General features: G+C 39.3%; 1 protein-coding gene and 3 pseudogenes across 5 annotated transcripts in view; 3 read left to right on the top strand and 1 right to left on the bottom strand.

The window, feature by feature from the left end:
* The window catches only part of Kdm4c (lysine demethylase 4C), a 461,014-nt gene that overhangs the window by 275,347 nt on the left and 160,736 nt on the right, over positions 1-24,931 (bottom strand). The gene's annotated exons all lie outside the window — the stretch shown is intronic.
* LOC111816898 lies at positions 1,168-3,982 on the top strand (annotated as a pseudogene).
* Positions 10,649-10,945, top strand: LOC101587292 (annotated as a pseudogene).
* Positions 12,186-13,729, top strand: LOC105742243 (annotated as a pseudogene).

The following is a 24,931-nucleotide window of genomic DNA, read 5'->3' as shown; positions in this document are numbered from 1 at the left end:
CAAGATTTGGTTCCACCAGGTGACCTGGAGAAGTTCTTGAACCCTGAGAGCTTGGACCAGAAGACATCTCAGATTTCTTATTGGGGGACTACATCAACTGTTTCTGTATGTAAGAATATTCACTGCATGTATCAGCTTTTCATATGAGCTATACAGGTTTTATTATAGTAGATGGGACCCTACAATATTTTATACCACAGTCACAGCTGATGTCAAGTTCATCGTAACCATAATCTTAGGTCAAGCTTTTATTTCCATTTAAAGGGCTTTAAATAAAAACATGATGTAATAAATTAAGTTGACAGGCATTTCCTTTTCATTACAACTGAAAGCAAGACTTACGTTTACCATGCTGTTTGGTATAAACAATATATGCATGCATCATAATTTGTGTGGCCTAACTAGAGTACAATTTCACTTAACATGCAGCAGCTACGTGCTACTATTCACATGCACATCCCAGAGCGGCCTTATGAATAAATGGAAAAAAACTTAAGGAATAATGATAGATATAAACTTCCTCAGTAAATCTGACCAGTGTGAAAACCCAAGTGGACTTTCCACGTGTTCAGGGTAATGCTGTGGCCCCTAGGTGCCAGGTGGCACAATGCTGGAATAAAACAGAAGCAGGGTGCAGACATACATGTAACATCTAACAGGGTAGCAAAAACTGCTCCCATAACTTCTAACACACTCTAGGGGGTAAAATTCAGGAAAAACTGACAGGGATGCAAACAATTAGCAATACTGTGAAGAGAGAAGGGGAAAGAGAGATAGTCTGCATCTTTGGCCAACTGAGAACAGTCTAGAATAGAGGGGTAGGTGCCCTTCCTCCACCGGCAGCAAAGACAAGCTGCCCCCTCACCTCACCAAGGGCTTAGGTGACAGCAAAAGAGAAGAACGGCAGCTGCCATCCTTTCACAGACCTGGCAACTGTCCACTTCCCCATGGGGGCTCTGGAGAACTTTGCGGCAGCCCAGGGAGCCATGAGAGGAAATCTTTTTCCCCCAGCCAGAGCACGGAGTCCTAGTGGCTACTTCTGGTGTGGAGCTTCACTTCTGTCAGAGGGATATTTCTGCCATCCAGAGACAATTTTTGATTTATATAGTGTAACAGAAAAGTTCCAAACACATTAAGCAAATCGAAGTGCAGAGCCTTTTAAGCAAGATGAACTTGTCTGGAAGTGGTTGTGGAAGACCTAGTTCTGCAGATATATCTAATGATTTTAAGGGATTTTGGACAAAGCTGAAAGTGTCATGATAAAGAAGTACAAGGGTCTTGCCAACTTTCTTAGCTGCCGAGGTTAGGCTCAACTTTGTGATCCTCCTGCCTCAGCTTCCAACAAATTATTCCTTTCTTCATTTTATAAGAATGACTTTATGCTGTAGTGAGTATTTTCAAAGTCTCATGAATTTATTATCACTACCTAAAGAGAGAACAAAATGTCTCAGGCTAGAAATTTGGCAGAGAAAAAATTTTAAGAACATCACCTTAGGTTTTACTCTTAACATTTTTAAAAGGTTTACAAGTAAAAGCAACCAAATTGAAAAAAGAACACATTTTAGATGCACAAAGACTGGAAGAGTTCTTCAACAAAAATCAACAGCTGGGAGAACAACAACAAGTCCTTTATGAAACTATTAAAGTTTTAGATGATCAGTTACATGCAAGATTATGTGATCGCTGTGCCGTAACTGAAGAGCACATGCAGAAAAAGCAGCAAGAATTTCAAAATATCTAACAGCAGAATCTTAAGCTTATTACAGAGATTAAGAATGAAAAGCTTTCTGAACAACTGCAGCAGAAAATTAAGAATGGTCAACAGGATCAAGCAGCTGAGCATGAATGTGAGGAAAATGTTATTCCAGATTCACCAATAACAGCCTTTTCATTTTCTGACATTAACTGGCTACGAAGAAAGGAGAATCTCCATGTCTGATATGTGGAAAAAACAAATACTAAATTGGAACATTCTGTATGTACAAATGAATTAAGAAAAGCTTCCAAAACTTCAGCTCATTCACCACACAGCTCTATTGAAAAGGAAATTCTAGTCAATACTTGTGATCAAAGTGAAGCTCCAGTGGCTAAAACACATGGAATAAGCAGTTGTCACACTGATAAGTCATATTTTAATTTAGCTACAGTTGTTGCTGAAACATTTAGACTTGGTGTTGAAGAGGAAAGTGAACCTCAAAGTCCCATAAGCCCTCTTGGTGAAGAGCTGTACCACTCTCTGAAAGGAGATCACAAGAAACATCCTTTTGAGGAATCCATGAGAAATACTAACGATACTTTAAGATTTTCCGAATCTACTTCAGAGACTCCATCTCAAGAAGAATTGACCACTCAGGTATCATCTCCTGTGTTTTCATCTCCTGTGTTTGTACCTACATCTAATGTGAAAAGCAGTTTGGGTTTCAGTACAAGTTTATCTCCTCTTTTAGACACTGGGAAACACAGCCATCCCAAAACAACCCCTTTCAGTAGCACTTCTATTTCTAGGTCAGAGAAAACTAGATCAAAATCTGAACATAGTGCCCTTTTCACACACACAGTCTTGGATCTGAAGTGAACAAGGCCACTAGCCAGTCTTCTTCTAGCAAGCAGATTCTTAAAAATATAAGTGAACCCATAAATGAACAGGATATTACTGATCACACTAATGTACTGTGACTAATACACATATAGTGTCCCTGAAATCTCTGGGAGGCAGAACATCCAAAAGGAAGAAAACTGAGGAAGAAAGTGAACATGAAGTAGGCTTCCCTCAAGCCTCCTTTGATAAAGAAAATTCTTTTCCTTTTCCAATGGATAGTCACCTTGCCATGAACAAGGACCACATCATGGACAGACCTCTGGATCTGTCTGATCAGTTTTCAGCTATTCAGCATCAAGAGAAAAGCCAAAGAAATGAGGCTTTCAAACACAGATTCAAGGAAGTGACTCTTTACGAAGCTTTTAAGTCCATTCCAAAGAGCTCTATCTCAAGCCACAAGGCCTTGGATGGGAACTGGCTAGTACCCAAAGACTCCCCGGAGGAGCACTGTTTACAGGAGTGTGTCCACCAGTCTTTGTGCAGATCCCTTCCACACAACCAGACACTGTTACCTATAAAAGAAGAAAATTCCATCTTCAAAATCCCTCCATGTCCACATGGAACTCTGGAGACAGAAAAAATCTTTTTGATGATATGAAGGGTGCTGGTTCTAATGAGACAACAAAAGTAAAAACCAAGTCAATCGGTGGAGGATGTGAGCTCACATCAGTGCTTCAGTTAAATCCTTGCAGAATTGTCAAGACAAAGCTTAACAACAACCAAGATGCATCCTTTGAAAATATCCAGTGGAGTGTAGATCCAGGAGCAGACCTTTCTCAGTATAAAATGGATATTACTAGAATAGACATGAAGGATGACAGTCAGTCAAGAGTAGGAGGAGAGATAGCAGACATGGACTGTACATTGGTCAGTGAAAATTTGCTTATAAAGGTGAGGAAACAAGAGCAAAAAGGAGAAAGAAGTCCAAATAGAGAAAGAAAGACAAGTGATACCTTGAAGATATGTTTAATCAGATAACACATGAAGAATATGAATCTTGCTTGGCAGACCGTTGCCCTAGGTGGTAAATGAACTGTAGAAATTATCTGCTGCCATAAGGGAGCCACTGTACATAATGACAAACAAGATAAAGTCAAGCAAAAAGCATTTGTAGAGACTATTTTAAAGATGAGAGAGAGACTAGCGTATGAAATTGTCCTCATATTGAGGTGGTTCGAAAAAAAAGAGAGAAGAAAATTGCTTGGACACACATGTAAGGAATGTGAAATTTATTACACAGATATGCCAGCAGAAGAAAGAGAGAAGAAACTGGCTTCCTGCTCAAGACACCAATTTCGCTATATTCCACCCAACACACCAGAGAATTTCTGGGAAGTTGGTTTTCCTTCCACCCAGACTTGTCCATGGAAAGAGGTTACATAGAGGAAGGTCTTTTTTTTTTTTTTTTGCGGAACCAGGGATTGAACACAGGCCCTTGCGCTTGCCAGGGAAGCACTTATTTGACTGAGCCATCTCCCTGGCCCGGAAGGTCTTGACCTTTGTCCTCTTCCAAAAATACAGCAGCCTTATAATGCAGTTTTCTCCAAAAAACAAGAAGAACATATAGAGGCAAAAGCAGAAACAGAAAAACAAAAAGCAGTTTCCTCCCTTTACTTGTTGATAGCTAAAGTTGTATTAAACATTTATTTTTTATTTTCTGTAAATTGAATAGTAAATCAGTTTTCCTATTACAAATGTTTTTTAAAATGGAAATAAAAAGGTAGGGACAATCTCTGGGAATGTTAAGGTATTAAAAAAAGTATTTGGGGCTGACAGACTCTCATGACCTGTTACCTTTAGAGGGGACAGTATTTGAAATGTAACTAAATCAAGGCAAGTCATCTGTGCATTGCATTGTTAGACCTTTATTATTTTTTTTTTAATGTATCTGGTTGTTACGGGGTCTCACTACACAGCTCGGACTTATAGTGATCCCCTATTTTCAGCCTCCCCAGCATTGGGATTACAGGCACACGTCACTACACCCAGACTCTGTGGCTGGCTCAGCGCACCCTGGGGATGAAGCTGTTTGCAGCATGTGATGCCGAAGATTGAAACATAGTCCCTATGCTTGCTAAGCAGGCGCTTTAGTCCGCTGAGCTATCTCACCGGCCCCTGCTAGACCTTTCTGACAAGAAGTAGTATGTGACAACTATACACATTTTATCCTAGGCCCCATGCACTCTACAGAACCTTCTAATAACTTATTATCCATTTTCTAGTAATGTCATAAAATTGCATGTAAAAGGCACAGGATAATTTTACTCAAGAAACGAAACATTCCCTATTCAGAATTATGTAATTATTTGTCCTTAGCTGCTATCACAGTAACTGATTTACAAAGAAAAAACTCTATTGTTTGACAAGATTGTGGAATCTTGTCAAAATAATAGAAAGAATACCATTAAAAATAACTCAGATGCCTACTTACACAGATGCAAGGGCCAGGGGTTCGATTCCCAGCCTGCCATGCCAGCCCTGCCCCAGAGGCACACTGAGAGGGCAAATGAGACTGGGTGTAGTGGTACGCCCCTGTAATCCCAGCACATGGAAGACTGAAAACAGGAGGATCACTATGAGTCTGAACTGTTTAGTGAGACCTTAAGACCCTACACTAAATATACTAAAAACTCAGGGTCCTGAGTTTAATCCCCAGTACCACCAAAAAAATAAGTAAGTTACTATTGTAAAGGAACCATGGTTCTCTGCAGAGAAAAATGGAAACAGTGCAGCCTGCAGCAAAGCAGCAGCCTTACGTGTCATCTCTAATGGTGGTACTGTCATGACCTAAAACTTCTTTCGTATGAAGATTGCTACCACTCTTGCAAATTCTATTACTACAGAGAAAATGTTCTAATTTCATTTTGTTTTGTGTTTTGTTTTGTTCTGAGACAGGGTCTTGAAATATACTTCCAACTGGCCTTGTATTTACTATATAGCTGGCCTCAAACTCCAGATGGTCTTCTTGCCTCAGGCCCCTAAGGGCTGGGATTATAGGCATGAGCCATCACACCCAATTCCTTTCTAATTTCATAGTGGTTTTGACAAGATTGAAAAGTGGCCATAAAGCAGGCTTCTTTGTAAGAAGAGTTTCAATAAAGAATAGGAGGCAAATATCAAAATCATCCCAGGAAGCTACCTTTCAGGCTTACTACTGGACATCTTTTTTTTTTTTTTTTTTTAATGTATTTTAGTATAGGGTCTATAGGGTCTCACTATACACAGATCAAACTCATAGGTTCTCCTGTTTTCAGCCTCCCAAGTGCTGTGATTACAGGCATGCACCACCATTCCCAGTCTCAATCACCCTCTCAGCGTGTACCGGGTGTGGGGCTGGCACTGCACACCGGGCATCGAACCCTGGCCACTGCACTCTGCCTAAGCAGGCATTTTAGTCCACTGAGCTATTTGGCCGGCCCTACTGGTCATTTTATTTAAAAAAAAAAGACAGTAGCTTTAATGTACAACTATTATAATAAAATACTATACATATTTGTAACAGAAATCAATACTAGGGCTGGAGAGATGGCTCAGTGGTCTAAAGCACCTACTTGGAACAAGCTTGGCAAAGCACAGGGACCACGGTTCGATCCCCCAGCACCACATGCCAGCCAGCCCCGCCCCCTGGTGGGCTGAGCTGGCCACACACACACACACACACAGAGTAAATAAATGTAAAAATAAATAAACAAAAAAAAGTTTAAAAAAAAAAAAAAGAAATCAATACTAAATGTGACAACAGGCAGCATCATGTAAAACATAATCTTGCTAAGCAGGAAGAATTTGCATCTACCTGTGTACATAGGTCAGTACAAACAAAACCTTTGTGCCAGAGGCATTATTTTTGACCTCTGTGTGATATCCCTCAAAGAAGCATCCCAAACAGGAAGGTCTGCCCTGTGCTAATTAGCCCCAGCATGAAATGGGTCAGAAAAGGCAGCAGGGCCCTCAGCCTCTGCTCCAAGTGAGAGAATGCAGTGCAAGCTGATATTGAGGGTGAAAGCAACTCAGCACAGCCTGGACATCTGGGCACTATGTCAAAAACCGAGCCAATCCTCCATTACTATGTGAGGGACACCACCAGAGCAGTGTGGAACTCCTGCTGATTTCACAGTGTAGGTAAACAAGGAGATGTAGGTGGATGTGCATCATCAAGGAAAGCAACATTGCTCTGCTACTCACAAGCGTGAAGCAGGCAAGCTGATTACTCCTTCAGGATTTGTAGGCAAGATCTGAAGGTGTGAGGTCTCTGGGCCCAGCAAATATCCTAGAAGGTAGTAGCAATCCCTTCCCACAAAATTCCAGACGGCATATTATAGTGCTGCATGTGTGGAGCTATGATCTGTGTAACATCTACTCCAGTCAGCCATAAGTACAAAATTAGCCAGAGACTCAAGAGGAATATGGCTACATTCCCATACAGCACGATGTGCACAAATGCAGGCAAAGAGCCTAGTTCAACAACCCCTGACTTTGAAATGCAGTTTCAGAAAAACATGTGAGATGACATTTAACCCCTCATGTAGCCAGTTAAAGACAAAAGTCATCAATATCCACAATGCAATTTCTGAAAGGATAAAATGTGATTGGACATGAGGCTCTGATGTACTTTCAACATAAGCCAAAGGGAACTAGCTATAATGTGCTGCTTTGCTCATATTATAAAGAGAACAGCTTGTTTGTTTGTTTGTTTGTTTGTTTGAGACAGGCCTTGCTATGTAGTCCTTGAACTCACTATATAGCCCAGGTTGGCCTCAAATTCACAGTGACCCCTGTGCCCCAGCCTCCCAAGTGCTGGCATTACAGGTGTGTATCACCATAACCTGGCTGAGAACAATTTTGTTATTAGATAATTTAACACAGTATTTCACCAAAGATTAATACATGCTCTGGAAATTAAAGTTAATGCATCAAATTATGAGCCACTTTGATATAGAAAGAGTATTTTTCCCCAAACTGACTTAAATGACTTGGTACCACTGGTAAGGTAAATGTGGAAACAAATCAAAGAGTATAACTATTTTATAAAACAAAGAGAGAAGATACAAAAAACTTTGAGGCCCAAATTTTAAAGCCTTCTTAGAGGCTAGTCATCCTCTTTTCTAGGATTCACACTTTGATAGACTGTGACACTAGTTCCATGCAAGCAGAGAGCTGAATTTTTACGTGAATCCACATCAAAGACATCGCCACTCAGCTCTAGGTGGAGGCGCCTCTACTCTCAGTGCTGAGGGCCTAGGCCATGGTCCTTGCCCTACATGAAACAGGAAGGGCAAGCCAAGGGCTAGGAATGAAATAGCAGACAGTTCTGTGTCCATCAGAAGTGGAAAACAAAAGCCTACTGGCACATACAACTATCTCAGTGCCTTTCATCTTCCTGTGCTTTATCTTGCTAAATAATAGATTGATTATTCCTGTCTCATATCACCAACAAAACCCTTACACTACCAAATCTGTGTCTACTCCTACAATCCCATAGTGGAAGGATTTCTGCTAAACTATTGAGGCAGAGATTCAAACAGAGCCTCAAAAGAAAAAAAGTCATACTACATAAGGATGACAGCATACACTGAACTAGAAACTGAAAATCATTCAATTAAAATCAACAGGAAATAAGAGATGGCAGGTAAGGAGGGGAGAGTTTAGTTGATAAGTATAACTAACTGGTCAGGTCAGTGCACACAAAGAGGGGGCTGGAGTATTTATGAATACAGTGGAAGAAAGGAAGCCACAGAAGCTGCTGCAGCCAACACTGTCTCCTGATGCACCATCAGCTAGCTGTGAAATGAGCAGGGATTCTGCAAAGAGTGGGGCCAAGATGAGGACATTGGTACAAAGATCAGTATTTTTAAAAATGAACATTTGGATAACAATTTCAGCTGAACACTGGAAGATAAACCACACTGTCAAGACTCAGGAAGTGAATATTTAATGATTAACAGGAAGTGGGGAGTACAGAATATGTTTACAAATCACTCAGTATAAGAAAGAGACACGAGAGGGTAGCACATTAGGAAAATGAGTGTATTTACTATTACTTGCTACTGATTAGATAATAGCAGACTAAAAAAAAACCTCCTCAGCTCTTTCAAAGGTTACTAATCATATCCAGGATCAGCAAGAAAAGGTCAGCAAGAGTTGTTAAAATGTTTGTTTAACTTGGTCCACTGGAACCTTTTTATTAGAGACAAAATGTTATTCCCTTAAATACATATTATTTTCAAAATGAGCTATCAAAATCAATTTTGCATTTCATACTATAATAAAAAGAAGCTTTATAGTCTAGGCAGCTTAAAAGTGTCTCCAGAGCAATATCAAAAACTAAGAGATTGATCATATTATTGCTTCACAAGTATTAAATGTTTCTCTTGAAAATGAATGCAAACAGCCAAATTAATTTGAATGATAGGTCGAAGCAGAATAAATAAATCTCTCAATTTCATGTTCATAAACAAAGGCAGGAGGAGCCTTTATTCCATCACGGATCAAAACTGCTGAATAAGCAAGTGATCACATAAACAAACTACTGTATGTCATCAGCTCAATCAAGTGAGGATGGCCTAGCTGTCTTCGTTTAGTGAAAGGAAGATATGTAATGAGGAAGATATTTCATAATAAATGCCCATTCATAAAATGAGCTGAAATGAACAAAAATGATCTATTGGCAATTTTAGCTATTTCACTGAGAAAAGCTAGCAAGGAATTTTCTAACATATTAGGTAGAAAAGTATCAATTAATCATGAAAATGGTTCAGATAATATGTTACATTTTATCTTATTCCTCCTGCTGTCTTAATTCATTTTTTAAATGGCATCAAATAAAAAGTACTAGTCATCTCCAGAAACAAACTCTTTAAAAAATATTAAGTCATCCCTTCAATTGTGACATTAGAATATGCACCATATAGATTGTTGAAAATAACATGAAATGTGAGGAAAATCACTACACAGAGAATAGCCCTACATGTAACATATCTGTCATACCTTCATATTTCTGAATGTACTACATCATTGGAACAAATACTACATGTGAGATTTCCGTTACAATATACTGTGAGCTATTTCTCATATCATTATTTGCCTAACACTGCTAAATCCTTTCCTATATCTCCTGCCAAAACTGTGCCATTACTAATGTGCACTGAGACAGACTAGGGTGCTGTCAGATTCTTTAGCTTTGCTGTTTTAAATAGTTATATGTTGAATATTTTTATAAATAAAATCTTTCATGTATCAATGACTGTTTTATATGTATTTCCCTAGATCGAATTCTTAAAAAATAAAATATACACCTCTTTAAATCTTTTCTTGAATTTGTTTTCAGAAAGATTTGACCATTATACACCACAGATACACACACACACACGTATATTGTTTTGGGGAGTGTTTTGGTTTCAGTACTGGAAAGTGAACCCAGGCCTTTACACAAAGCTATATCCACCACATCCTACCCCAAGGTCTTAATGAGTTACTAAATTGCCAGGGCTAGGTTTGAACTTGCCATCCTCCTGCCTCAATCTTCCAGAGTACAGGGACTGTAAACATGTATCACCACTGCAACATAGGTTTTAAGCTAATTTAAGTTCACTTTTGCAAACACTGATTGCTATATTTACTATTTTTAAATATGCACTACATAATAAAGCCATTTTTTAAAAAAAATTATACCACCCTACTTCCAATAATTCAGGGATAAAGAAAAGGAAATACTTCAACTATACTTGAAATGACAAAACAAAAATTTTATGTTTATAAAGAAGTCATTTAAATAATATGAATAAGCACCTGCTTAGGCAGAGCACAGTGGCTGGGGTTCTATCTCCGGCACGCGTTGCCTGTCCCACCAAGGGCATGCTGAAATAGTGAGTGAGACTGGGCATGGTGGTGTGCAATGGTAATCCTAGCGCTTGGGAGGATGAAAACAGGAGAATTATCATGAGTCTGATCTGTATAGTGCGACCCTGTACACCCTGTACTAAAAACAAAATAAATAAATAGGCACATGGCGTCCCCTGGAGCTTGAACAGCAGCACGTGGATATCAAAGACAATGGCCAAGAATAAATTAAGAGTGTATAAGTCCAAAGATGTATTTCACATAGCCAGCTAAAAAAACTTTAAGTCCAAAAACAAAGCAAAACCAGTTACCACTAATCTCAAGAAGATAAACATTGTGAATAATGAAAAAGTGCACAGAATGAATAATACTTCTGTAAACATTCAGAAGGAACTTGTATACTTCTCAAAAAGGCTGACTCCTGAAACTCAACAGAAAGAGCTAACTACTCAACCGCATCATGAGAACGAACCAGTTAATGATGAAGCTACAAGTTCAATGGCTCAATAGTAATACAGTGGAGATGTATCAAATTCAAAAAAACTCAATAAAACAAGCATTTTATACAAATAAATAAAATTAATAGTTGCTTCTAGGATTTTATACTAACTCATATAAAGTATAATACTGATAAAAATCACATAATCTTTTTTGTGAACGAATTTGTTCAGCAAGAACAAATACAAATACAGAAATGAAGGATAATAAAAAATAAAGTGTCCAAAATAATCCCTAAATTATGTATGTATGTATGTATGTATGTATGTATCACTGTCTTCTTACTGCAAATCAGTAAAGTGCACAGAACTTAACATTAAACTTAGATGGTCAGTTCTAGCTGCGTAAGATACTCAATAATCCTCAACATAAGCACACACTCTTGACTGCAGCTCCTAAGTAATTCTTCTGCTTCTCAGAAAACAGACTCCCAGCAACAAACGAAATCCATCCAGTGGTAATCCCAGCACTTGGGAAGCTGAGGCAGGAGGGCCACACTACAAGCTTGAGGCCAGGCTAGTATGCATCGTGAGTTCAAGCCCTGCATGAACTATACAACAAAACCCTGTCAGGAAGGAAGGAAGGAAGGAAGGAAGGAAGGAAGGAAGGAAGGAAGGAAGGAAGGAAGGAAGGAAGGAAACGAGCGAGGGCAGGCAGAGGGATGGAAGGAAGTGGGGGAACGGGAGGAGGAGACAGACAGACAGACACTGGACAGAATGAGCACCAAATCACAGGAATAGCTTTCACATATTGATTATGCTCCAAGTTGTGTTTTAAAATGCCAAAAGATGTTAACTCTACAAAGAATCACCTAAAGACATGCTGCTTACCTTTGAAATAATTATTTCAAACTGTTAAAGGACAAGGCTATTCCATAACTGATTTGCATGAAATTGTACCGATGAAAATCCATTTGGAGAACAGAGTTGAACATTCCGGCTCCCAGGCACTAAAAGGTTTGTGTCACTGCACTATTAACCACTTACTGCAACACCTCTACCATCTGGAACTAGCCTAAGTTCAAAAGTAAGATGCTCAATAAAGATAATAAATCAAGAATCCAAGTCAATAGCACCCTCTGCTTGTAGACAATTTAATTTCACTTTATAGGGTTGCTTAAACCAATACATGATAATTCTGAAAAACTGATCTCTAAAACTGTCCAGTTAATGCAACTTGTGTGAGATATACAAATTTGAGCTAACCAAAAAGAGTATCTCTGAGGGTTGCATGAGGATAGTTGCTAAGTTACAAGACCTTTTGGTCAACTGCCACTTTGGCTAAAGCAATTCTGCCAGCCATGCCTCATATTGACAACGATGTGAAACTGGATTTCAAGGATGTTCTGTTGAGGCCCAAACGCAGCACCCTCAAGTCTAGAAGCGAGGTGGATCTCACAAGATCCTTTTCATTTCGGAATTCAAAGCAGATGTACAGTGGCATCCCCATCATTGCTGCCAATATGGATACCATGGGCACCTTTGAGATGGCCAAGGTTCTCTGCAAGTTCTCCCTCTTCACTGCTGTCCATAAACACTACAGCCTTCATCAATGGCAAGAGTTCGCTAGCCAGAATCCTGACTGTCTTGAGTATCTTGCTGCCAGCTCAGGCACAGGCTCTTCTGATTTTGAGCAGCTGGAACAGATCATGGAAACTATTCCTGAGGTGAAATATATATGCCTGGATGTAGCAAATGGTTACTCTGAACACTTTGTTGAATTTGTAAAGAATGTCCAGAAGCGCTTCCCCCAACACACTATCATGGCTGGGAATGTGGTAACAGGAGAGGATGGTGGAAGAGCTGATTCTTTCTGGAGCTGACATCATCAAGGTGGGAATTGGGCCAGGCTCTGTGTGTACAACCCGGAAGAAAACTGGAGTGCGGTACCCACAGCTCAGTGCCGTGATGGAGTGTGCTGATGCTGCTCATGGCCTCAAAGGCCACATCATTTCAGATGGAGGCTGTAGCTGTCCTGGTGATGTGGCCAAAGCTTTTGGGGCAGGGGCTGATTTTGTGATGCTGGGTGGCATGCTGGCTGGACACAGTGAGTCAGGCGGTGAGCTCATTGAAAGGGATGGCAAGAAGTACAAGCTTTTCTATGGAATGAGTTCTGAAATGGCCATGAAGAAGTATGCTGGTGGTGTGGCTGAGTACAGGGCTTCAGAGGGAAAGACTGTGGAAGTTCCTTTTAAAGAGGATGTAGAAAATACCATCCATGATATCCTAGGCGGAATCTGGTCTACATGTACTTATGTGGGAGCAGCCAAGTTGAAAGAGTTCAGCCGGAGAACTACCTTCATCCGAGTCACCCAGCAAATGAATCCCATCTTTGGTGATACAAGCTAGATCTGAGCAGCTCTGCCCACTGCAGGATTGGCACTCCATTGCAGGGCAACCCAACTGGTTTGTTGCTGTTCCCAGCTACTCTGTTCAATGTATGACTTTGTGACATCACCTCACTCTTGAGGGCTCCTGCAGTAACTAGTTCTTTTATCTGCATACAAAATGCCAAGGGTACTACTCACTGGGGCAGATGCTAGGAAGAGGACAGAATGAGGAAATGAGGAACTTTAACTTTGAAGTCTTAATCACCTGGAAGCAGTAAAAAAAAAAAAAAAAAAATGACCAGTTTTCTATTTACATGGGAACCTGGGGATCCAGAATCCTGAAGATTAAGAGTAAAAGATACTGATTTGATGTGGGTTTTATATGGCCTTCATCTGCAAGAAGCAAGCTTTTACAATCACGTTTTATTAATTAGTCTCACTAAATGACATCCTTGGGTGTCTGAAGCTCAAAACTGCTGATATATTAAAACACTTCAATAAAAAAAAAAAAAAGAATATCTCTGACATTTTACAAGTGAGTCTAGTGTGACTGCCAATTAAGACACTGGTAAAAATCAAGTCTGGAATTTAATACTGCTGTGCTGCAGCAGAGTGCTAGGAAGAAATGCTCCAACATTAGCACCCTGAGAAATATCTAGAGTGTGGTGTATTAAATGGAAGATTTCCCACATACATTTTTGGTACCAGAAATCAAACTCAGGACCTTGTGCTTGCCAAGTAGGCACTGTGCCACTGAGCTATATCCCCAACCCCACACATGCTTAGATTCTGGTTCAATGGCTCCTTCTGTGATGCCCAGAAGTCTGTATTTTTAATAAACATTTTAGTTATTCTGATATAAAAGGCCACTGGTCCACAATTTTACACAGTGCAGTAAAACACTCTTTAGGTAGATGATCAAAGCATTTTTACTTTGACAGGCAATGATTTGTGCATGTTTAAAAATGGTATTTCAGCTAATGAGGAATATAAAATATATTGAATATTTTTTCAAACAATGACTCCAGTAGATTTATAATATTCTAAAGAAAATTAACTACTCAACATCTCTATTCTAAAAATGCCCAATCTTCTTTCTTGCTAAAGAGAATCAGATTCAACTCTCTCCAATTTTGTTAAGATAAACATAAAACAGTAAATATCACCCAAAAGTGAATTTCAGAAGTGAACACTGATTACCCATTTTAGTCTACCTTTTCCTCTATGTTCCTTATTTGAGCTTTGTTTCATTATATAAAACACCAGGGTAAAACTTCCACAAGAAAGATGGCAGTAGACAGAGGCCTCCTTGTATATAATCATAGTAATAAAAATACATAAATCTTAATTAAGAAAAATATATATTGCCTGCTTAGGCAGAGCACAATAGCCAGGGTTCGATCCCTGGCATGCTGTGCTAGCCCCACCCCCAGGGCACACTGAAATGGCAACTGAGACTGGGTGTGGTGGCGCAAGCCTGTAATCCCAGCTCATGGGAGGCTGAACACAGGTGGATTGCTACGAGTCCGATCTTCGCAGTGAAACCCTATAGACCCCATAGACCCTGTCCTAAATACAGAAAAAAAAAAAAAAAGTACATATTAACAACAGCACCTATGGTCCTAAAACAAAAGAAAAATTAGCAGTTAGCTCACAGCCTCCAAAGAAAAAGTATCAAAACTGAGGGAAATCATACATGAACAACTTACAATAAATTCACTTCTTCCTAGTACCAGAAAAGTAGTGGGAAATGTGACAGTGCTATGAAGCCCAGACACGTGTCAATGAAGCCTGCCTTGAAGCTCAAGAGGTGTACTTCATAGCCTTGATTACACAAAGGTTAAGTTATTCCTAGATTTGGAGTAATTATAAGGAAAAAAATCTCTGAGGGTTACAAAGGAATAGGTCATGCAAAACAGATGTTGAATAGAAAATGGAACCGAACAGTGTGAAGTGTGAAGTTTGATAAATTACCACTTCCACAAACACAATATGGCCAAACCCATCCTGACAGAGAAGAGAGCATGTTTTTAATGTTCTAGCAATTTAGAACCAGTTCCATTTAAAAGTTTCTTCTTCCCCTGGTTCTGCACGGTAAAGTGAGGAGCCAGTGTGGGGTCATTAGCCAGGCTCACTCAGGCCGCAGTCAGTGTGAAAGTAGGTACAGCAAACCCACAGCAGCGCCGGGTGGGAGAACACAGCTCCTGCACAGACCCTTGAACACTCAACGCCTTCACACTGTGTTATTTTAAGGAAAAATAACCAGTATTTTCAAATTCATATACCAGTGAATTTCAATAACCAGTCTTATTAACCAACTGTATGCCAGACAGACACTCAGTAGTACCTGCCAGCAATAACTGTCACAGGCCTGCACATATACAACCACTGTGAAGTCCAAACTTAAGGGAATTAAACTACAAAATACAATCAAAATAATACATTTAGCTGTCTAGTTGGCCACAGAACACTGACACTGTAATGCAGCTAATTCAGTCACAGAACTAGACAAATGAGCAACAGCAATGGACAGGTGCCAAAAACAGGCCCGTGCATCTCCATGCCCTAATGGGAAAGGGTAAGGTGAGACCTGGAGAGCCAGCTAAGTGCTGCCTCTAGGGAGCAACACGACATGGTGCCCACAATACGTGCCAGGCCCAAGCAGCTTGTGAACTCTCCCGATAGTCACACACTGATAACTAATTTAATTTAAACATTTCTGAGGTGCTACACAGGTGCATACACATGCACACAGGATAGGCTCGGCTGCCCTGCACACTATGAAGGGTAGAGCCTTGGACTGTGCACAGGAATCTAATGTGGTTTCAGCAGAGAATGTCACAGGAGGATGTGGTCAGCCATCTCTGGCTCAGATGCCATGAAGATAAGCACAAGGGCACAGCTGTGTATCTGACAATGATCTGCATTGTGGCTGCACAGCACCTGGTATGAGGCCCATTTTCTGTATCTCTTACTCTACCAAGCATCAGGGCCGGGGAGATGGCTCAGTGGATTAAGTGCTTCCCTGGTAAGTGCAAGGGCCTGAGTTCAATTCCCAGTTCTGCAAAACAAAAATGTCTATTGAGCTTCACCTGGCTGCAAGCATGCCCTGCTCTCCTGATAACACTTACAGAAAAAGTAAAACTAGATTAGTTATCTGTGGAACAAAATAATGTTTTTTAGTTATACTCCATTTTTCATGAATATGCCCCATTAATAAGTTTATAATTCCTTTTAAAATACTGTAGTTGTTCGTAAAAGTACTCTAGAAAAGTGATAGCTAACTGTAATAAATATATAAGCAGAGAAGAACTACTCAGGAAATCAAGACATTCTTACAGACAGAAGCAAAAGCAACATGAGCTAGCACAAAACAAGTCAATTTCAGATCTGAATCAAAAGTGAACACTAAACAGAATATACCAACCACTCATACATGCCCCCTGCTGGACACTTCCCCCTATAAGTAATGAACTTTTAGGGATCTATTTTGACCAGTAAATACACATCATCTATATGTAAGGGGAAAATTCATAGAAGTATAGTGACTTAATCTGTCATCAACAACTAGTCCCTTCTAAATCAAGAACACACTTTCACAGATAAGATAGACACAGTCTATCAAAGAAAGAGGAAAATCTACAAGTCTTCAATGGATTCTTTTTTTTATTACAATGAATTATATGACTGTATAATCTATAACAGAGAAGGGAGGGCCGGGGAGATGGCTCAGTGGAATAAGCTCTTGCCTGGTAAGCGCTGAGTTCAATCCTCAGTTCCGGAAAAAAAAACAGAGAAGGGAAAAGTACTTTCATTTTCATTTTAAGATAATTGAACTCAGTATGAAAAAAGTCTTAATAGGGATCAGATATTTAAGTCATGCCCTGAGCAGATACATACCAGGTTGCCACCTACTTTCTGTGCAAGAAAAAGGACCATCTAACAAAAGAAACACTGAGCTGAGCCTGCAGTTAGTGGACATGTATAGAAAAACTTGAAAGCTGAGGCTATCTTAACACTGAGCCTAGACATGAGCGTGACCACCACAGAGGAAGAGCACGCAGCCTGCCAGATGGAGAAAGGCAGGAGGATGTCTGGGCCTCCTGGAGAAAAGTAGGAACAAGACAAATGGAAGGAAGGAATTCATTAGGCAATGAAGAGAGACACCTTCTCCTTTTGGGCATGAGACAATCAGTATAGACAAATTGAACACCTTAGGGTTTCAGTATCAAGTAAAGCCTAACCATATAAAGACAACCCAAAGAGAAAGTAAAATCATAACAACGTAAATTGCTGAGGATGGAAAGTGAAGTGGTTATGCATTTATGCTACAGAGTTTATAAAAGAATTGTTTCAAAAATAATGCTAGTGAAACATAAAAGAAATGACAATTTACATATTTAAGCACTGATTATGCTTTTCCCATTATTTCAATAAATTTTAGAGCTGAAATGCCTTTAAAGGGTGTTGCTGTCATGTGGATAATTACGTATTTTTCAAATTCAAGTAGCAATTTTCAATATCATCAGTCCTCTAGGAGTCAGGACTTCTTTCTGGAGGAATGCAACTGAGAAGTGTCATGATTCCTGCAAAGACTTTTAAACATGCTCTTCTTGCTCTCCTGAATAGGGACGATCGTGCGGAGGAGGTGTTCATATTTTGAAGCTCTAATGATGTGCAGGTTAGAAGTGTTACCTCTAGGTTTACAGCACAAGTGCCACAAGCAAGCAACAGTTTCTACCTACAAGAGAAAACTTAAAACTCTACTGCTTACTTTCTCTGCCAAGAGATATTGCCTATATTAAAATGTCAGGACAGGGCAGGAGTGACTTAGACACATGGCACATAATCTCCAACTGCACCCTTACAAATGAGATTAATGCTTACAATGATAAAGAACATTCTCACTCCCTAGAAACACACTGAACCCTAACATTAATTTTAAAAGTGTTTGTATAGTACATGATAATTCCAAGTACTGAATTAAATGTAAACTAGTACAAATAACATCAACACCCAACTCTACCACCAAACAAAATTCGAGTACTGTATGTGTAAAGAAATGTTTATAATCAAACCATTACATCACTGAATTTATCTTAAATATCAAACAAACAATTGGTATTAGTAGATCCAAAACAGGTAACACAAATTTGCTTTGGATAACATGTTTATGGTATATTATCCTCAATGGAAAAACTATAATCTTATTTTGATGTTACTTGAAATATAATTTTTTTTAGAAAAATATTGCAATCATCTTTCTTCTCTCTTCAAACTGCTCTCCCTTCTCAAAACAAAACCACAAGTTTCACAGCAGAAAAAATGACATCTGGATATCCACACAGAACACTGACACACCTCTAAGCCACACACAGCTCCTCATCAAAGGATGTGTTATTATGCTGATTCAAAATCTTGTGTTTTCCCAAAGTGAAGTTACACAAAAACAGGAGAAAGAGGAGTGCATGTGCCAACTAAAAAGCCAGCTGAGTTTTGGAAGACTGCTTATTTCAGGTATGATCCCAAAATAGTTTTTTTTTTTTTCAGTGACAAAACAGTTTTAAGGTTACACAGCTACACACAGCACACAGAAAAATTTGCACATACCATAAAAGTATTTACCTTTTGAATAACTAACTGGTTAACTATTTTTAAAATCTGATTAGTATTTTCTGCTTTAATAGTTTTAGGCCTTAATTTTGAAACCACAATTTTGAATGTAAGTAATGGGGAAAAAATAAGTTATTGCCACTTGTAACTTCCTTAGAAAACTACACATCCAGATTCAACCCTTTTGTCTGCTTTTAGGAAGTCTTTCCTTTTCCCATATAAATCTAAGGAGTTTATAATTCTGTCTGACAGTCTAAATTTGAATTCCCATGCTGTAACACAAAATGATGACTATTATAGGCAACTGAGTTACACAAAATATTATAGGCAGTCAGTTGGGGCTAGACCCTTGCAGGAGCCAGTGCAGAAAATGAGATACCTTACAACTGTAAGAGATAGGCACCTCCACTGTGGGTCAAATCTCAAGACAAAAGACAAAACAAATGTACCCAAATACTTCCTTAAGGTTAAACATCAGGGACTGATAATCTAAGTATGTTTCACCCTGAGAAAACCAGGAAGAGTCAGCAGCCCAGCCCCCTGCAGGGAAAGCCCCTGTTCAACAGTCATGTCCAGTTGATACGTGACTTGCTTCCCCATTTGATCTTGATTTAATCAATTTTACCAGAACAATTAATTATACTCAAAACCTCATTGGCTGGCTGTAGTTTTGCCCCACCTCATGCCTACCTTGCAGACTTCCCATTTTTCCTATCTTGGGCCCACTTTATGTCATGGATTTGCTCCACAAAAGTCCTAAAAAAAAAAAAGGCAGGGCGCTGGCATCGCACTTGGCACCCCTTCTGTATCTCTCTCAGAGAGAAGATTCCTTTTCCCCTAATAATTATATTCTGCATTTTTCAATTTTAGAGAACACAAATTCAGACCAGACATGTAGCAGGCTGGGAGTTTCTTTCCCCTATATCAGTACTATTCTATATCACAACAATTACTGATACATTTTAACACTACAAAACTCTGTCAATAGCTATGTTTCCTTGCCAATATTAAAAACCCTAATGGTGTTGTAGGCAGCTAAATTAGATAGAAATATAATAGGCAGTCAGTCAGCACTAGACCCTCAAGGAGATAACACAGATGACAAGATATCTTACAACTGTAAGAGGGATGAATTTTCCTGCTGTGGGCCAGACCTAAAGACTAAACAGCGAACAAATGCTGACCTCCTTAAAGATTAGCATCATCACTGATCATCACTATGGAAGTCAGAAAGAACCATTAATTCAACTACTGCCCGCTGGCTACCAGATAAAGTCCTGCTCTATACTCATGCCCGCTTGCTATGTGACTTGCTTCCCCATTTGGTCCTGGACTTAATCAATTTTATCTGAGCAAATAGTGCTTGTAATCCCATTAGTTGACCATAGTTTTGTCCCACCTCATGTCCACTAAGCAAGTTCCCATTTTCTCCATTTTAGCCCCACATGATTTTGCCCTATAAAAATAACCTGGGAAGAGATAGCTACCTGGGCAACCCGCTCAGGTCCCCTTTCTGTCCCTCTCAGACAGCAGCTTTCTTTCCCAGTAAATATTCTGGTCTTAACCTCCGTTCTGCAATTTTAGAGAAAATGAACTCATCCAGGTACCTTTCAGGTCAGGAGTTTCATTCCCTTATATCAGTAGTACATGAAAACTACAGTATGAGCTTCAAAGATAAATTTCCCTAAAATGTATTTTGAAATATGAAGCTAGCATGAATCAGGATAACAAATCATGAATATTCTTGCTTTTGCAAAAACAACTTTAATTTCATATTGTTATTGTTATTATACGTTTTTTTTCTTAAAAAAAAAAAGCACAAAGTTACACAGTTCAGAGGCCACTAAGTCTTGTGAACACAAAAAAGTAAAATATTAATAAAGCTTTAATTTTCATCTATAAACTGTTTTACTCTTTTCTGTTGATTACACTAATAAAATAGCTGTGGTCTTCTGCCTTTTTCTCTCATAAGTGGAAATGATATACATGCAGTCTACATAGTAAAACAGTTAAAATATTATAAAAAACAAGATCTGGATCTAGAATCCATAACTGAAACAAGATCAATGACAACAGATATTTTATTGAGTGATATCTCTTTTTTTTGGCGGAACCGGGGATTGAATTCAAGTCCTTGCGCTTGCCAGGCAAATGCTTATTCCACTGAGCTATCTCCCCAGCCCACAATAGATATTTTATGACCACTTTCTCAATGCTAAATTGTACATACTGTAGTTAAATATTTACACAACATATTCCCTTGCCTTTCTCAACAACTGTGAGGTTAGTAGTATTATCTTAGATAAGGAAACTAAACCACAATGAAGGACACACAGTTATTAGAAGTCAGAAATGGGAATAAACAGAAAGTCCCTTTTACAACAAAAGTCTTTACTAATAACAACATTAGGTACTTTCCAAAATATTATTCTCACATGCAGCCTTTCTATCAATCAGCTACCAAAAGAGAGACATTTTCATTTTCTGACTAATAGCTCAGGCAAGATTCACTCATATTATTCAGAATACCAGAATGTTCAAACTAAACTTCTCAAAGAAAAACTGAAGACAGGCACCGTGGATTTCTGCTGAGAAACATTTATATTACCTAAAAACTGTCTAATTTACTGAACTATTAAAAAGAGACTAGGAATTCAATAAAATGAAAAGTTAAAATATCTGAGCTGGGGAGATAGCTCGGTGGTCTAAGAGCCTGCCTGGCAAGCACAAGGACCTGGGTTCCATCCCCAGAACCACATGCTGTGCCAGCCACCGAAAATAGGTGTGGTGGTGCACACCTATGATCCTAGCACTGGGGAAGCTAAGATCACTGGGAGTCTGAGCTGCATAGCAAGACCCTGTATCAAATAAAAAAAAAAATTTAATTTTGTTCTTAAAGGTAAATATCCAATGGTAATGTTAGAAATATTATAAGCAGTTAGACAGGGCTAGGCCCTTCAGGAGACAGGATGGAAGATGACTTTACAACTTTGGGAGAGACAGACCCCTGCTGTGGGCCAGACCTCAAAGCAAAAGAGTAAACAAATGCAACCACACACCTCCCTAAAGACAGGCATCCAGGATTTATATTCTAAATGAGTCTTTCACCTTAAAAACACCTGGAATTCAGAACCCATCCCCAAACAGGAAAAGCCCTACTTCTATATTCAGACCCGCTGGCCTTGCCCCCTTGCTATTTGGTCCTAGATTTAATCAATTTTACCTGAGCAATTGTGCTTATAATCTCATTGGTTGACCACAGTTTTCTCCCATCTCATGCCCACCTAAGAGAGCTGCCATGTTCTCACCTTAGAACCACCTCACCACATGGTATTACTCTATAAATATCCCTGAAAGACACAGCTTCGGGGGCAACCCTGCTCTGGTTCCCCTTCTGTCCTTATCTTTGTTATCTATGGATATACTATGCACTGATTTTACCACATCAAATTCATGTAAAGTAATAGTTTATTTACACGTACCCATAAATTGCCAGTTTTAGCATAAATTTAAAAATACACATAAGGGCCTGCCAGATAGCTCAGCCAACAAAAGCTTAGGCTTAGGCAGTGGGTAGCAGCCAGGGTTCGGGTTCAGATCCCCAGCCTTCTGTGCCAGCCCCACCCAAAGGGTGCGCTGAGACTGACACTGAGACTGGGCATGGTGGCGTTTGCCTATAATCCAAGCCCTTCGGAGGTTAAAAACAAGAGAATCACTATGAGTCCAATCTACATTGTGAGACCCTGTAGATCGTATACTAAAATACATTTTTTAAAAAATACATATATGGGCTGGTCAAATAGCTCAATGGATGAAGCACCTGTAAGCAGGCTCAGGGACTGCCCTGGGCCTGCCGCGTGGGCCCGGTCCCTGGAGCACGCTGAGACAGCAATTGAGACTGGGCATGGCAACGCACGCCTATAATACAAGCTCTGGGGAGGCTGTAAACAGGTGGATAACTCTGAGTCTGATCTAGTAGTGAGACCCTGAACACCCTGTAGACCCTTTCCTAAAAAATACGGAAAATACAAAAAAAAAAAAAAAAAAAAAAAAAAATTTAGCTATGTAAAGTTATGTTTCCAAACTGATGAGTTAATGGGAATGAATATTCAAAGGCCGCAGTTGAGCTCTGCTACTGTAAGCATACAATGTGACGACAGATTTTTTCATGCTACTCAGAATAGTGTAAAATTTAACTTAAGAATTACTCATTTCTGGAATTTCATTTTTTTATTAGTACATGTTTACAGTACATGCATTTTACAATCATCTTGGCAAGCACATGTACACAATACAACTTGCTTCCTGGTTTAAAATCCCTTCCCCACTGTTTCTCCTCCTTTCTGCCTTCCTTTCAGCTCTAATTCCCATTTCTCCATTTGCATTGTCATTACTAATCTTAGCTCATATTTATGGACTACAAACATGTTTATACTCAGGCTACTAGGTTCCTGCAAATGGCCTATCTTTATTCTACTTGTTCTCAACTTGAAATTTTGGAACCACAGTTGACCATAGACCAATAAAAATACTGTCGTGCAACCACTGCTATTATAACTGTTCTAACTGCACTGATTTATATTATCTCTATCTTGATTTCCCTATGTACCAAATGTATAATTTCTCAAAAAACATTTTCTCAAGGGCCCAAAATCACAGTAGTAGAAAGCATTTCCCAAGTCTGTGGATTACTTAAGAGATTGCCACTCAAAGTCCAGATATCAAGGAACTAATAATGTGATCTCAGGCCCTGGTTCCTACTCAGTCTATAACAGAGATACAGAATAGTCTGTTTGATCCCTGCAGCACGTCACAGTATCTACTGTGACTCTTCTCGAATGGGGAATGTGACTCCCACTAAGACGCACCTGAGTGAGTGCTGCTGCCAGAGGATGGCATCAAGTGCCACTATAATTAGAGGACTCCCAGACAGCACCCTAACCATCTCTTTTCCTACCCCAAATGCCATGGTGCACCTCATAACACTTGTACTCCACAAAGGGACATGCAATTAGTGCAGGGATGATGACAGCCCACCTGAACCCTCAAGTACCTCTTCTCTCATCACCTCTGTATACTCCACAGTGCATGGCCACAGGGCTGCTCATGTAAATATTCCACAGAAAATATTTTTCTCAGGTATGACTGCCAGTCCACTATAACCATTGCTAACTGATATGCACAGCACAAAACTACTAGCCTATTCATGAATATGACTCACTCAGCCACAGGAGAAATTATTAAGCATGCATGTGTACTTAAGAACCAGTTATTGAGAATATACATTAATCCTGTTAACTGAAAGGCATAAAAAAAATAAAATATTGCAATGGCAAAAACAAAATTTAAGCTTTGGAAACTTTGCCCTGTCACTGAGCCACCACGGAGGACTTGGAGGCCTCCCGCTTAATGCCCCTGCTTTCAGAAATCGGCACTCCCCATGTGCCCCCATGGCCTTCTCCTACAGCTGCCTTCTGCGGACGTCCCACTGAGGAAAAGGAATCATGCCAGAACTTCCAATCTTTCAGCCCCTATGCTGGTACAAGTGAAGGCAATGATTTGCTTCGTGAGGCAGTGAGGATTACAGCAGTCCCTCACTTATTGCAGAGGTTATGCTCCAGATACCACCATGACAAGTGCAAATCAGCCAACACATACACATACACACACACACACACACACACACACATATTTTTTCAAGACTTTATAAACTCTTCCCACATTCTTATAAACTTTTCCCATGCTTTTTTTTCTTTTATTTTTTTATTTTTTCTTTCTTTTCAAAGTTTTATTGATAAACATATACCAATGAGACAGTTTCAAATCAAATCGGAAGTACAGTTTCAACAAATAATGCACTGCATATATACTTCCTAGTGGATAATTGCTGTACAAGATGCAGACTTGTGATCCTACTTACAAACACCATTAGAAAAAATCATTCTATTCATTAAGAGAATGGAACTATATATCTATCCCAACCACGTTGAATACACAGATACAAAATGGACATTCATAGTTATACCCCAATTTTTTTTAAGTTCCGTTATTGAATA

This window comes from Octodon degus, unplaced genomic scaffold, assembly GCF_000260255.1.
Source record: "Octodon degus isolate 3935 unplaced genomic scaffold, OctDeg1.0 scaffold00044, whole genome shotgun sequence".
In the NCBI taxonomy this organism is placed as follows: domain Eukaryota; kingdom Metazoa; phylum Chordata; class Mammalia; order Rodentia; family Octodontidae; genus Octodon; species Octodon degus.
The sequence above is the reverse complement of the archived record's forward strand: the minus strand, read 5'-3'. Positions and strand labels throughout refer to the sequence as shown.